Raw genomic sequence first — 15411 nt, 5'->3', positions numbered from 1 at the left:
GATGGGTGGGTCCTAATCAAACATGACCAGTATCCTTATAAGAGGAAATTTAGACACTCTCGATACGTACAGACGCAAGACCATGTAAAGACACAGAGAGAAGACAGCCATCTAGAAGCTAAGGAGAGCGGCCTCAGAAGAAACCAACCCTGTTGACACCTTGATCTCATATTTCTAGCCTCCAGAATTGTGAGAAAATAAATTTCTGTTGTCTGAGCCACCCAGTCTGTGGTCCTTTGTTATGGCAGCCTTAGCAGAACAATATAAAGCTGCTCTCTGGTCCCTGCACGCAGCCCCTTCCCTCTGTGATCCAGCAACAGTGCATCAAAACCTTCTTGTGCTTTGAATCTCTCTGACTTTCCCTTCTGCAACCAGCTGGAGAAAACTCTCTGCTTTCCACATAGCTGCAAGAGCCAATTCCACTCAACTTTCTGCCATTCCATAGCAAAGATCTCCCTTCCTCCTGCTTCCAATAACATACCTCTCACTTCCTTTCGAGCCCTTACCAGAAGGGCTCACAAAATCCATATTTCTGCTTACGATCTGTTAAGAGACAATTTAGGCATTCTCTATCACACTTTCAAAATTTCCCTCAAATTTCTCCCAGACTCCACCCATTTCATTCCAAAGCCACCCTTACATTTTTATGTATTTGTTATGGCACCACCCACTTTCAGGTACCAAAATTGTCTACACCAGTCAGAATTCAACCAGAGACGTGGATACTATAGAGACTGTGTATGTGTGTGTGATAAATGATAATAGATACATGATAGAGATAGATAGATGACAGATAGATAGATGATAGATAGATAGACAGATAGAGAGATAGAGAGATAGAGAGATACATAGATAACATGGTTATGGGGACTGGTTAACAAAGTCCAAAACCCACAGAGCACGTAGTTAGGAAGGGGCAAACTTGAAGCCATGGCACAGGCTGAAACTGTCATCCACAAGAAGGAAACATGACAAGTAAGATGAAACTCCGTGGGAACAGGCCTAAGGTGTTGCCTATAAGAGGAATTTCTTCTCTCGAAGAAGAAATGTCAGCCCTCCTTTTCAAGCTTTACAACCAATTGATTCAGTCCCACTCACATTATCCAGGATAATTCTGTTCACTTAAAGACACTTTATAGGAGCTTTAATTACATCTACAAATTACCTTCGCAGCGACACCTGGATTAGTGTTTGTTTGAATAACTGGAACTGCAGCCTAGACAATGTGACATATCACAAAGGCCATCACAATGATCGTGCTCTCCGAATAAGCCCAGAGTACTCACTCTTCCCATATGGGTAGAAAGTATCCTACTGGGAGCATTTGTGGCTCTCAGGTCAAGAGTTTTTTCTCAGTCTGTGAGCTTGACCATGTGGAAGTGTTGGAGAATTATCATCCCCAGGAAATGCCCTCAGCCAACAACAAATGGAACTTTGAGGATAAATACTGCAGCTTTCTTACCCCTCAGGGCCAGCAACTCTTCTCCCAGCAGGACTGAGATTACCCTCAGCTGTAGTCTGCCCATGGCCTCTTCCCCTCTTCGTCACCTTCCCACTTCCCCACCAGTGCTTCCTGAAGTTATCTTCCAAATAAACTACTGACACTCAAATTCTTGCCTGGAGGTTTGCTCCTGGGGTAACACTTACTAAGACCCCTCCCTCTTCTCAGTGTTCTTCTCTCACCAATTCTTAAGCAAATTAGTCAACATTCTTCATTGACAACAACACAAACCAATTCTGGTAAACTTGATAGATAGAGGCTATTTGCAGTAAAGCTATCAGATGACTCCAGAAATGAATGAAAGCCTGGAGAACTAGGCTCAGAAAATGATAGAAACAAAGGGAGGTGAGTGGTTGAGAAGAGAGTCATGATTCTCCCTTAAAATCTATCTGCTTGGAAAGCCTCAATCGCTAGAAACTCAATGTAGCACCCTGGGTTCTGGATTGCCACCTTCTCAATGCATTTGTCTGCCTTTGCATCTTTGTGCCATTTACTCATGGGGGGGGGGGGGGCATCGGATTGGCAGACGCAAGGTCAAATGGTCACACTTTGGCAGCCAGGAATCATTAACAGTGCATATCTCCTTCCGAGGATAGAAGATTTGATAGAGTGGGTAGTTAAGGAAAGACTCATGTCCTCCGTAGTCATAGTAGCCATTTGCAGTAGAGAACTTGCCAAGTGGTGCATCTTATTTTAGTGTAAATATTGGACTCTTAGAAAAGGAATTTCAACTTTTACCCATCCTACCTGAATCTTCAGAACATTCTCACATGAGCTCTGGATAAACAAGCTTATGCACATATACATGTACACACACACACACACATATGGCAGGCACTGGCTGAGGGAAAAATTGTTTCACAGAATTTCAGCTAGTGCAAATCTCTTGCTCTTCCCTCTCTATGTGAAATAACTTCGAAAAAAACCTAAACGTTAGGAATAATTGCTTCAGGAATTGTATGAGTTCTCTGCCACAATGTAACTGGTTAAAGTTGGTGGGATATTTTATGATGTGGGGTTGGTGAGCGGAGGAGTCGAAAGAAAGATTTCTTGGACTCTCAAGATCTGGCAGTAGTGCTCTTTTATTTAGAGAATAGTGTGGAATAGCATGGGGACAGGGCCCATGGGCAGTCAGAGCTGCTGCTGCTGCCCTGAGTGGAGGGTTAGGGTTAATTTTATAAGGCATGGGTATGTGAGTCATCTCTTTACAAGACAAAGGAAAGAACATGAAAAAAAGTTAAAATGGTATCAGTGCAGGTGGGGTCTGGTCATTGGGTGATCCCATGACTTTTAGACAAGAATCAAATTGGATTAAGTAAAGGTCAGAAGCCACCACCCTAAATCAGTTACATGAGATTGCCAGACAGCAACCAACTTAAGTTCTTGCCTTCCCCATTAAGAGTTTCTAGGGACAAGGTCATCTCTCTTCTTCTTCCTGGTACAGAGAGGGAGGCACCTTTTACAGATAGAGATTTACCTTACAAATGTAAAGGTGTCCCAACAAAGGGCAAGTTCCATTCCCCAGAGCCTCCCTCCCTGTCCCAGTTTATCGAAAGCACTCAGCCCCAAACAATCCCGATGCCAAATAGACATATCCTGGGGTGGTCAATTTCAGGTCCCTACAAGGTCATCCCCCTTTCCTTCACAAATGCAAATATCTCTCAAAGAGCAAGCAAATTCCACTCCTCGGAGCCTGCTTCTCATCTGCAGTTTTAAAATTAACCAGCCTAAAATCCTCATCATTTTAGACCTCCCAAAATGAATTAGTGGCATTTGAGTTTCGTACTCCCAGACTAACACTTAAAAGACATATGTGAGGGATGGAAGCATAGCAGCGGTGAGAGCTGTTCAGGTCATGGTTAGGTTAAATCAGGGGTGAGGCCAAAGGAAGGGGGAGGAAGAGAGTAAGAGGATCTTCTAAAAACAGATTCCTGTGCCTGAAACCACCCACAACAAGTCATTGATGGGAACACTGACTTATGGTACATTTCAAGTATATTACTTAAAAAGAAAAAAAGAGAGAGAGAGAAAGACAGAGCAAAAGAAAGGGAGAGAAGTAGGAGGAGAAGTGAGGAAGAGACAGGAAAAGAAAAAGAGGAAAAGAAAGAAAATAACATGGCTTGCATTTCAAGCACACAGAAATTCTGAACAAGCATATTTTATTTTAGGTATGTTTATATATTTCTTTCATCAAAAGCTCGCATGCTTTCTAGGTAGTCAGTATAATTTCCTGCTTCATTATAAAGCCTAATATTTCTCTTCAGTTTCCCCATATTCCCCAAATAGAATGTATTAGACCAAAGTTCTCACGAATTAGTCAATTTCCCAGAACACTTAAATTAATTCCCTTTTATAATTTGAAAGGGTTTCAAGATCCCCTTGCTCATGAATTTACCAAATCAAAATCACAGACTTTGTTACTGAAAATGCACATGGTGCTAAGGACTCAGATAAGTGATAGGGGCATAAAACCAAGTAAGGAATGTTTTCAAGAAACTTTACAGTTTAGAAAAACACATCCACAGATGATTACAGCACAGTACAATAGAAGGTGTCACCCAGCCCTGGCTGGCCAGCATTGTGATGGGAAAATCTCACAGCTCAAGGAACAGAAGTGAGTGGAAAGTAAACCACAAGCAAGTAACTGAGTCCTCCAACGTGTAATGAGAGTTATAAAACATATGGCAGAAGAAGTCATCAGAGACAAGATCGGGAGGGGCCTCATGTGCAATGCAAAGGAGTGTGTATGATAATAGGCAGTGGGACACATTGAAAGGCTTATCTGTAGGAACCATATTCTCAAATTTGCATTCTAGATGGAACTGTGGAGAATACATTTGAGGGGGCAGGTTGAGGGCAGAGCATAGAAGCTCTGGCAGCAGTTCAAATGAGAATAAACAAGACCCAAACTGGGAAAGTGGTAATAGGAATGAAGCAGAGGATATACATTTAGAAATAGTTAGGAGTTTAAAAACATAGTCAGATCTTGGCTTAGGTGCAAGTAGGGGTGAAAATGCTCAGTTTAGGACAATCCCTAGTTCTCTAGCTTGGTGACTCCTTGCTGAGGTGATATACCAATGGTGTTCCAATGGAACCGAAGTAATCAATTTTGTGGGTTTGATTTTGTAGGCTCATCTTTGAGCCTATTGTGTTCGATATGCAAGTGTAAGTGCAGGCAGCTGGAAAATGAAGGAAGATTAGCAGCTACAGATAGGTGCTGGCAATCATCACTGTGGCTGGCAGAATAATGCTCCCTCCTCTCGAATCTCCAGAACCTGTGAATATAATACTTTATATGGCAAAAGAAACTTTGTAGATGAGATTAATTTGTGGATCTCAAGATAGGGAGATTATCCTAGATTTCCCAGGTGGCTAAATAGAATAACAGGGGTCTTTACAGAGAAAGATAGAAACAGGAGAGTCAGAGAAAGAGTTATGAAGAAGGAAGCAGAGGTCCTAGAAACAGAGATTTGAAGATGCTACTCTGCTGGCGTGGAAGATGAAGGAAGGGCCCACAAGCAGGTGGTCTCTGGAACATGGAAGAAACCAGGGAACACAGCCTGCCAACACTTTGATTTTAGGACTGCTAACCTCCAGAACTGTGAGATAATAAATTTATGTTGTTTTTTAGTGTGCTTTTTTTTTTTTGGTGAGGAAGATTGGCCCTGAGCTGACATCTGTTGCCAATGTTTCTCTTTTTTTTCTCCCCAAAGCCCTAGTACATGGTTGTGTATCCTAGTTGTAGGTCATTATAGTTCTTCTATGTGGGATGCTGCCACGGCATGACTTGATGAGTAGTGCTAGGTCTGTATCCAGGATCCAATCCAGCAAACCCTGGGCTGCCGAAGCGGAGTGCATTAACTTAATCACTGGGCCATGGGGCTAGCCCCCTAAATTTGTGTTGTTTTAAGCCACTAAGCTTGAGTGGTTTGAGAGGGAAGGTAAATACTGAGAGAGACATGGTTGTAAAATAGAGCATTGGAGAAAATCAGCTTCTAAGGAGAAAGGTAAGAGGAAGAAAAATGAATATGTAGTTAAAGCTTCACAATATATAAAAACACACACATGTTTAAATTTAGATCCAATATAGAAAGAAAGGATATAAAAAAATGAGATGAGCATAGATGATTAAGTTATATTTCATGTGACATTCTCTCATATTCGTTGGATGGGGGAAAAATTGTTTTTCCACATAGAAGTTTCTTCATCTCAGACTTCTTTTTTCTTTTAAAAACTAAGTGAAAACAAAGCCAAGCTAAATACCCACAAAACAAACTTAGCAAATATTCCTGAGCACAGCTTGTAGGACACAGTTTCTAGAGATCATAGACTATTACAATGTGCTTCCTCAATTGGAAAAGTACAAGGGTAGGTTACTCTGAAGAAAAGTGAATGGCTTCTCTCTAGGGCATTCTGTCCTTGCCCAAGAGTCTATATTTAAATAAACACTCTCTCTTAAGCAAGGGTCAGAAGTCTGTGGTTGTGGCTGCAATATTAGGAATCACTGGCCCTGACAAATGAATGTGTGAAAGAATGTCATGTAAAAGGAAACTGAAGGCCCCAAACGTTTCTCAACACTTTTTTCTCCCCTTCCTCCTGCTGAATCCAAATATTTTACCATCTTCTGCCAGCACAGGATTCAAACAAGTAGTGTGGGCATCTGGAGAGCAAAATCTCAAGAGGCCAAGAAAAACATGAGCTAATCCTGTAGGTTTCCCAGTCATTTGCAAATTTGCCTTTCAAAGTAAGAAACAGCCAGGAAGGTGAAAGACAGGGCCAGTGGTTTCACCAGCAGCCTCAAAGTGAAGACATATGGTCTTTTTTCTTATGATTGACATTTGTTTATTGATGAATTTTTTTTTGTTGCGAAGAAATTTAATTAAACCTTTTTTTTCCTAATAGGATCAGGTCACTGAGATTCAGTAACACAGGCTTGTTATAGGGCAGAGGAGTTATTGGATGGGAGCTATTTAGATGTAGAGTGGTAGGCAAGGCCCTTTGAAGGCTGGTCCCTGTTGGCCTCTCCATCCTCCTCTCCTGCTCCTCCTTCATCCTAGCCATACGACTTGACTTGAAGCTCTTTACACTGCTCCACTTCTCAAAGCTTCACACATTCTCTGTCCTAGTTCAAGAGTCCCTGCCTCAGTGAGGCATCCCGGATTTTCTCAGGTGTGAATAATCACCCCTTTCATGCATCTAGACCTGTGCTGTCCAATATGGTAGCCACTAGCCACGTGCGGATACAGAGCATTTGAACTGTGGTTGGTCTAAATTGAGGTGCACCATGTAAGTGTGAAATACATGCTGGATTTCAAAGACTTAATAGGGAAAAAGAATGTAAAATATCTCATTAATCCTTTTTTGTGTTGATTACATACAGAAATGAAAATATTCTGCATATTTTCAGTTAAGTGAAATATATCATTAAAATAAACTTCACCTGTTCATTCTTACCTTTTTATTGTGGCTAATATGAAATTTAAAATTCCATATGTGGCTCACACTTGTGGCTCTCTTTCTATTTCTATTGGACAATACTGCTATAGAACTTGTCCATCTCGATCACTGAACTTAGCAAATACTACGGCAATGCTTTGAACTCTCTCATAGACTGATTTTCAATAATGGGAAGGGTCATTTCACTAATGTTTATCTCTTATCTTTGCTGCCTAGAACTTATTAGATACACAATAAAAAATCTGAAGAACAAGTGGAAATGGAAATGAAAGCATAAGAAAATATTTCTGAAGCAATTATAAATTCAAGCTATATTGTAAAAACATTATTATTGAGTAAGATCATGTGGGATTACATTTCCTCATTTTTCTTTTTGGTTCTTGGTGGGTATTTGTTAATGTAGTATTCAAAAGTTATGAAATTCTGGAACCAGCCTGGTAGCATGGTGGTTAAGCTTGTGTGTTCTGCTTCAGCTGCCTGGGGTTCGCTGGTTTGGATCCTGGGTGCAGACCCACACACTGCTCATCAAGCCATGCTGTGGCAGTGTCTCACATACAAAATAGAGGAAGATTGCCACAGTGGTTAGTTCAGGAACAATCTTCCTCACCAAAAAACAAAGTTATGAAATTCTACCACTAAAATTATGTTCCCACTATTTTAATTCTAAAAAGCTGATGATATGCTTATGCCACCAAGAAGCATAGGATTTTTATTGACAATACAGTGGTGCTTTATCTAATCAGTACCCACTTAATCAGAAAACATTGCATGTTCTCAACCTCAAGAACGTAGTATTAAATAAAAATAAAACCTGATTATTGCCACATATATATATATAAAAGAATATTGTCTTTCGAACACAACATGGCATTGCAACTTATTAAATAAAAATCAATTCTGTTGCCAACATTTTGAGTTGGAAACCCAGTGGATCACATCTCTCCAAATGTGATAGCTGGCAGTGCTATAGAAAGAATAATAATAAAAAAAATTAGCTTTAGAACACTGAAGTCCTCTGATCATCAAAGAAAGCTTCAACTATACTTTCTAGCCTGTACTTACTAAGATAGAATAATTGATGAAAATATTTTATAGACATTTTCACTGAAGTAAACATGCTTAGGTGACAAAAATGACTTTGTTTTTGTAAGATCCAATTTCATCTGGATTTCATTATTACTGTGTGCATTTTCTGAGTCCACGTTAGTGAAGGCACAATGGGAAAGGCAAGACGAAGCTAGTCAAAGCTCTCTGAACTGGCTATGCATTTGATCACGAGTTTAAGGATTATCAAGTATTGATTAAAAATTATTTTTGTTGAAAAATAAAATTATTCAGTAAAATCCACTTGCAAACTGCAATAACCTGTTTAAAAAGTACTTGCTTAATGAATAAAATATGCAGTTATTTTAAGACAATATGCTATCCTTCACGCTTTAAAATATATACCCATGGTAGAGCCACTCATTAACCACCTGACCTTAGGGAAGCTAGTGGACTTATGAGAACCTCAAATTTGTCTACAAAATACAGACCAATCCCAGGACCTGCCTGTTACACAAAGTTGCTATGTGCCCACATGGAGTGATGGCAAGAGCAGTGAACTGGGATGCAGAAAATCTGGATTCATTTATGAATTTAGGTGAGTTTTCTTGTTTCACTAGACTTCAGTTTCTCATCCAAAAACGAGAAGTTTGGATTAGATGAATTTCAAAATCAATTTCACTTTAAAATATTTTTTAAAGAAAGTGCTGTTTAAGCAATCATATTGCTCATGTAATATCCTTTAATATGGTTAAAATACATTGTTTTACACAATGTAATGTATAAAATAGTATTTAATAAACTCTCAAGGACTATAAAAAGTGAGGATTTGTTTACATTAGAGAAAGTCGAGTAATTTGTTATATCTCCTCTGCCTTGATGGTGATTGAGGCTCTGCACTTGACAATGACAGCACCTGCAGAGACATGGCCCAGTCTAATCTCGGGCACAGATTTAGTTTTAGAGTTTCATCTTGGTGCCAGTTTCAGGACTATGTTGAGTCACTATTTTATAGTACGGGATGATGGAAAAAGTAGTTTTCAAATTTCTTGAAAAGTGAAGTACTGTTGGAAGTGTACGTCTAGATGACAGTTATGTCCCATAATTGGAGAAATCAGGACTTCAAGTGAAGTTCAATTGAAGTTCAAGTGAAGTTGAACTTGGTCCACCTCTATATAGACTGCTTATACTTGGGTAGCTACTTAGCAAATATCTATCTGTCCTCACATCGTTGTACTTATAATTGTGTAGCTGTTGGGATTTGCAACAGCATTGAGGAGTTGGGTTCAGATTTAATGAGCTCTCTAAATGCCAGAGCTAATTGTAACTACAAAAAAATTCCTTGGTTCATATGCTCTGGGTTCCATCACACAGACTGATAGACCTGAGGACGTAATACAGATCACGACACACATCTTTTTTAACTTTGAAAGTAGGAGTCTCCCCGCAAAAATCTGAAACATTCACAGATGACCCTGTTGCTTTCAGGACAAGTCCAAGTTCCTGATCACAGACTCACAGCCAGACTGTCTTTTGAAACTTATCTCCTTCTCCTCCTTTTTCACCCTCAAAGGTACCTTATGCCCCAATTACACTATTTCCATTACACAATATTTTCTTTTATGCAGCTGTACTCCCATCTTTTTTCCTTCCTTTTGCATCAAATATCTTGCTAATATACTGTCCCCTCTTCATGCATGCTACTCCACTGTGGTGGAATTAAACTCACCTTTAAAGATCCATTGCAACGTCACTTTCATTGTTACGTACTCTCAGACTGGCAGACTCAGTAATAGCTCCTTCCATTTTTCCATTATACTGTGTAGAACACAGAGTAAATAGAACTATGCCTTGAATATAGATGGTGCTCAATGAGTATTCACCGAATTTTGAATGAAATTGATATGTCAACTCAACTGACACATGAACTACTTAGTGGTCAACGGTGCACCCTCTAGAGCAGATTGTTGGAGGTAGAATCCTGGTATGACCACTTATCCTTGTTTGCCCAGTTCACTTAATCAATGATGAGCAAGTTTCTTATCCTTTTGTGCTTTTGCTACTTCATCCTTAAAAATGAAGGTATTTTTGTGATGATTAAAGGAATAAAGCACAAATGTGCAGCACTTAGAACAGTTCCAGTACATAGAAAGCTTTTAATAAACGTTATTACTATTACTTTTGTTATTAGAAGTATTTTTCTCTTACTTTATTCCTATAAAAAATAGTTATCTGGGGGGCCAGCCCTGTGGCCGAGTGGTTAAGTTCGTGTGCTCCACGTTGGTGGCCCAGGGCTTTGCTAGTTTGGATCCTGGGTGTGGACCTAGCACCACTCATCAAGCCATGCTGAGGCGGCATCCCACATAGCACAGCCAGAAGGACCTGCAACTAGAATATACAACTACATACTGCGGGGCTTTGGGGAGAAGAAGAGGAAAAAAAAAGAAGATTGGCAACAGATGTTAGCTCAGGTGCTAGCCTAAAAAAAAAAAAGTTACCTGGTTGGTGAAGTGGAAATGACAAGAATTTTGAGAGAAGGAGAACATGACCGTACTAAAAGCCAGAAGAGTTGCATTTTCTGGCAGGATTTGTAGAATTAAACAATTTTGGGGAGATCCCATGGCTGAATTAAGAATAAGCTTACTCAGAATGTATGGGAACATCTAAGAAATGAATTTTCACTCACATTGTTATATATTGTCATAAAGAAGAGGAAGGCCTTCAAGTGACTAAATTGGGGTTTCAGAATAAGCTGAGCATTTAAGTTCATTTGAAACAGGAGTGATTTTAAAATTATGTCCCAATAAAATTGTTTAAAGTTTTCCTTTCAAAAAAGTGAAAGAAAATGTGAGTAGGAGATTTGAATCTACATATTAGATATTTTCATAGGCAGTGATTAATGTTATTTAGAGTATTTTATACAATTTGCCTAATATGAATAAGTCATAGTTTATGAGGAAATTATAAAATTGAAGCATTCCTAAAATAATAATAATTCTAAAAACAGAATATGAATCCATTGTCTTCCACAATGGGAAGAAGACCTTTTTTGAAGTCACTTTGATTTTAACCCACAAACTAGAGAATACCCGAAAGAGAGTGATCAGAATAGTGTAGAGGCTTAAATAACCATATTACATGATACAGTGAAGGACGTTAAACTATTGGCCTTGAGGAATTAATAGGACTTAAGGGGAAGATAGCTTCTTACAATTATTTGAACCACCGGAAAAATGAAAGAATTACTAGACTTACCTTGTGACTTGCCTAAGGCCAGGACTGGAACAAAAGGCTGGAAGTTATAGGGAGAGCAACATCATATAACTACAAGGAAGAATTTCCTGATGACTAGGGATAGCCAACAAAGTCATGCGCCGACTGATGAAGAAGTGTGCTTGCTCCATTGCTGGAAACAGAAGAAGAGACCGGATAAACGTCTGTAGAAATTCATCAGATCAGAGTAGGTTCAAAATGTTTAGCAAACAAAAGGCACAATTCTAGTAATTAGAAAAGACAACAGCTATTTCACCACAATAGATAGCTAGCTTGCATGGCTAGATAGACATTTTCTGAATGAGAAGAGTGATTAGACAAGAAAAGCACTTAGATTTTGCAGCTCTGTCCTTAGTCTTCTTTACTTTCATGATGTATACTAGTTCCTTGGTGATTTCCTCTTGTCCCATGACTTTTTTGAATACCATCTAGATGCTGGTGCTTCTGAATTGGGGGTCACCAGACCTATGTTTTCTCCTTCAATGGTTCCATAATTTAAGCACAATGAAAGCCAAAGTCCTTATAATGGCCTTGAAGGACCTACACAATCAGTTCATTGGGATAACTAGCCTCATTACCTCTCCGACCTCATCCACTACTTCTCTCCCTCCTGTCCATCTTACTCCAGATACGTCAGCTCCTTGTTCTTTCTCTGACATGCTAAGCAGACTCAGTTTAGGACTTTAGCAAAGGTTAGTCCCTCAGCCTGCAATAATTTTCTTCTAAATATTCTCATAGCTAAATCCATCCGTCCTTTAAGTCTTTGCTCAAAGCTCACCTTTTCAATGAGTGTTATACCACTTTATTTAAAATTTTATCTTCTAACATACATTAATGTATTTTTATTATATTATGGTATTATTATCCATCTCCCATAAGAATGAGAGACATTACTGCCCCACTGATGTCGAACTTGGCTCTGTTACTTATTCTGGTCAATGGAATGTGAGCAGAAACGACAGTGTGCCACTTTTAAACAGAGTCTTTCTTCCATGAACAGAGTATGTCCATTGTAGCTGCTGTTTTTTGGGGCATGTTCCTAGAATGATGGACAGGCATAGCAGACATATGCAAACTCCAAACTCACCCTAGCCCGGCATAGCCCAGCAGAGCTACAGACAGATCACAGATCCATGAGCAAGACATACATGTTCTTGTAACCCACTAGGATTAAGGGCCGGGTGTTAGGTAACACAGCCCCAGCAAAGAGCTGACTGATGTATATCCCAAGTATCTAGAACGGTGCTTGGCACATAGGAAGTGCTTGATAAATACTATTTGAATGAATTAATAAGTTGGGATTAAATGATTTTGTAATTAACCTTTTAGTACTATCTTAATTGTGAGTGTCTGGTATACAAATTATTCACAAAGGTCAATTTGGGTACTTACATGATTGTTTAACCTCTTTCAAGTCACTCATATATCAATGAGTAAATTATTATTCAAGATGCTAAGCAGTATTCTAATAAACTAAAACAGTACATATGTTTTCTAAGAACTGTTGATTCAGATGATATCCAAATAAAACAAAACCAGTATTTGGTTGCTTTCAATTTTCTAGTCACTAACAAAAGTGCCACAAACATCAAAACTATTTATTTTTTAAGGAAATAAAACTGACAAAAATGTTGGTGGTCCAGTCATTTCAAAGATTCGAACAGCCGGGGTGAATCTACAACTCAGTAATTGAATTTGGTTTAGTATGATCTTTATTATGATGTGACTTCACTTTCAGTAACTTGCACATTGAGGAAATTTAATTTAAAGGAAATGATGGATTTTTGGAAGATGCTGTTTCCAAGGTTTGGTAATGAACCAGATCATCATCCGCATCTGTATTTGAATACAGTCACTTTAGAATTTTGGACTTGCTTCTTTCTGTTTTGCTTTCCTCTCTATTCCTGCATTTTGTTTGACTTCTCTCCTTCACTCTCTTGTTATTTGTCTCCTTACTACTTGCTCTTTTTAAAAGGCCTTGTTAACACTCATTAACGAGTGTGGTCCAAAGCTCCAAAGCAAACAAGCAGCAGAAGAAAGGGGGATGAAAGAGCTGAAGTTTAATTTTCCTGCCAGGTTTCAATGGGTCTCAACAGCAGCTGGGGCACCAGCCAGTTTTTGTAGGAACCGCTACAAGGCCGCCACCCTTTTAGTCTCTATACAAGTATAACTGGAATTGCAAGAGGTATCCCAACATTTAAAGGTCGACTTTTCTTAGAATTGGTTTTCCACATCATCAACAAATGTATTTGAATTCTCTGTAAAAAGCATTTGCCTCCCTCTCCACTGGGTATTTACCTCTCATACCCTTAGACAGGGATATTTCCATTCTCAGCTTTAGCAAAAACCTGTACTATGAAAGTCATTAACAAAGACATTAGTATTTCTAGATGGTATCAAATGACTAGGCAGGGGCCTCTGTCTGTGGTATTTTATTTGATCTTCTTAATCTCACTAGAAACTTTTGATTTTTAATCTCTTATTCATGAGGATGATACCTTAATTCCTTTACTGCCTACCTTATTTAGCATAAGAAATAATATTAGTATTATGCACATATCACAGACATGCATTTAGCAGGTTAATTCTTTTTTCAACAAGTATTTATTGAGCTCATACTATATATCAGGGACCATTGTAGGTCTTAGAGACACCTCAATGAATGGTTTCACTGGTTCGGATCCTGGGTGTGGACCTAGCACCACTCATCAAGCCATGCTGAGGTGGTTCCCCACATAGCAGAGCCAGAAGGACCTACAACTAGAATATGCAACGATGTCCTGGGGGGCTTTATAGAGAAGAAGAAGAAGAAAAAGAAGAAGACTGGCAACAGATGTTAGCTCAGGTGCTAATCTTAAAAAAAAAAAAAGACCTAAAAGAACAAATATTTTAAAAATACTTTTTGTAATTACAAAAAGAATATATATTCACTGAAGAGGAAAAAAGGCAATTTAGAAAATCCTAGAGAAAATTGAAATAGCCACCTGTAATTCTCATTCATATGCTATTGTATCTCTATCAATCTATATTTAAAACTTGGTGTAGATTCATCTTAGTCTTTGGATATTGCTGGGTTTAATGTGTGTGGTGCGTGTGTGTGCATGTGAGAGAGAGAGGGCAAGAGAGAATGAGAGAGAAAGAATCCGCAGGTTATTTAGAGAACTGAAATGATACTCAATTTCAATACTGTGAGTCTGATTCTTACGTAAATGGCGTTTGAAAACTATCTTAAAACTTTTCGGGTGGTGTTGTTAAAATGATACTGTGAAGAATAAAAGTGTACATAAATTCTTGCACATACCTTGATAATTCCTTTTTGAATATAGCTGTCATGTCAAAATGTAGATACCTTTAAAAAAATTGTTTAACCTTAGAATTGTCTATTTGTTATGCCAATTTTTACTGGTATGATCACTAATTCAGAGTGACCATTTACCTGCACTTTAGCCAATTTGGATACTTTAAGCAGCAAGAAAGAGACGCTCTAACTCAGTGAGCTTAAACAGTGGGAGTTTATGATAGTGCACATAAAGCATGATATTGTAGGAGCAGAAGAAAATTCCTCTACCCTCTAGGTCCTTCTGACTGGGCTATGAATTAAATTGACATGAGATAGGATAACAGGAGAAAACCAAACAACACTTCATAACATGTATATATGAGAGAAACTCAGGAAAGCTGAGCAACTTGCCAAAATGGCAGATGCTGTTATCTTAAATACTATCTTCAGCTAAAGACCAAGGAGAGTGTTGGGGGTGGGGGGAGTAAGTTATGGGATATTATCAGAAAACCCCAGTTAACAGGAGCAAGGTTATTATGCAGATGTAAGCCCTTGCCTTCTGCACTGATCAGAGTTTCTAGAGAGAAGGTCATCCCCCCTTCTTCCTGGTACAGAGAGGGAGGAGACACCTTTACAGATGGAGATCTCCCTTACAAATGTAAACGTCTCTTACAAAGGGTAACTTCTACTTTTCAGAGCTTCTCCCCTGTCTGCAGTTTCTTAAAAGCAACCAGCCCAAAGTAATCCTTGTGCCAAAGAGGCACATTTTGGGGTGGCCAATTCTGATCCCCCACAATGTGGAGAGTTTTCAGAGTTGGCTAATTTAGGAGCTGGATGATGTCATTTCCCATTCTTC

Source organism: Equus asinus, chromosome 18 (assembly GCF_041296235.1).
Source record: "Equus asinus isolate D_3611 breed Donkey chromosome 18, EquAss-T2T_v2, whole genome shotgun sequence".
Classification (NCBI taxonomy): domain Eukaryota; kingdom Metazoa; phylum Chordata; class Mammalia; order Perissodactyla; family Equidae; genus Equus; species Equus asinus.
Note: the sequence above shows the minus strand (reverse complement) of the source record.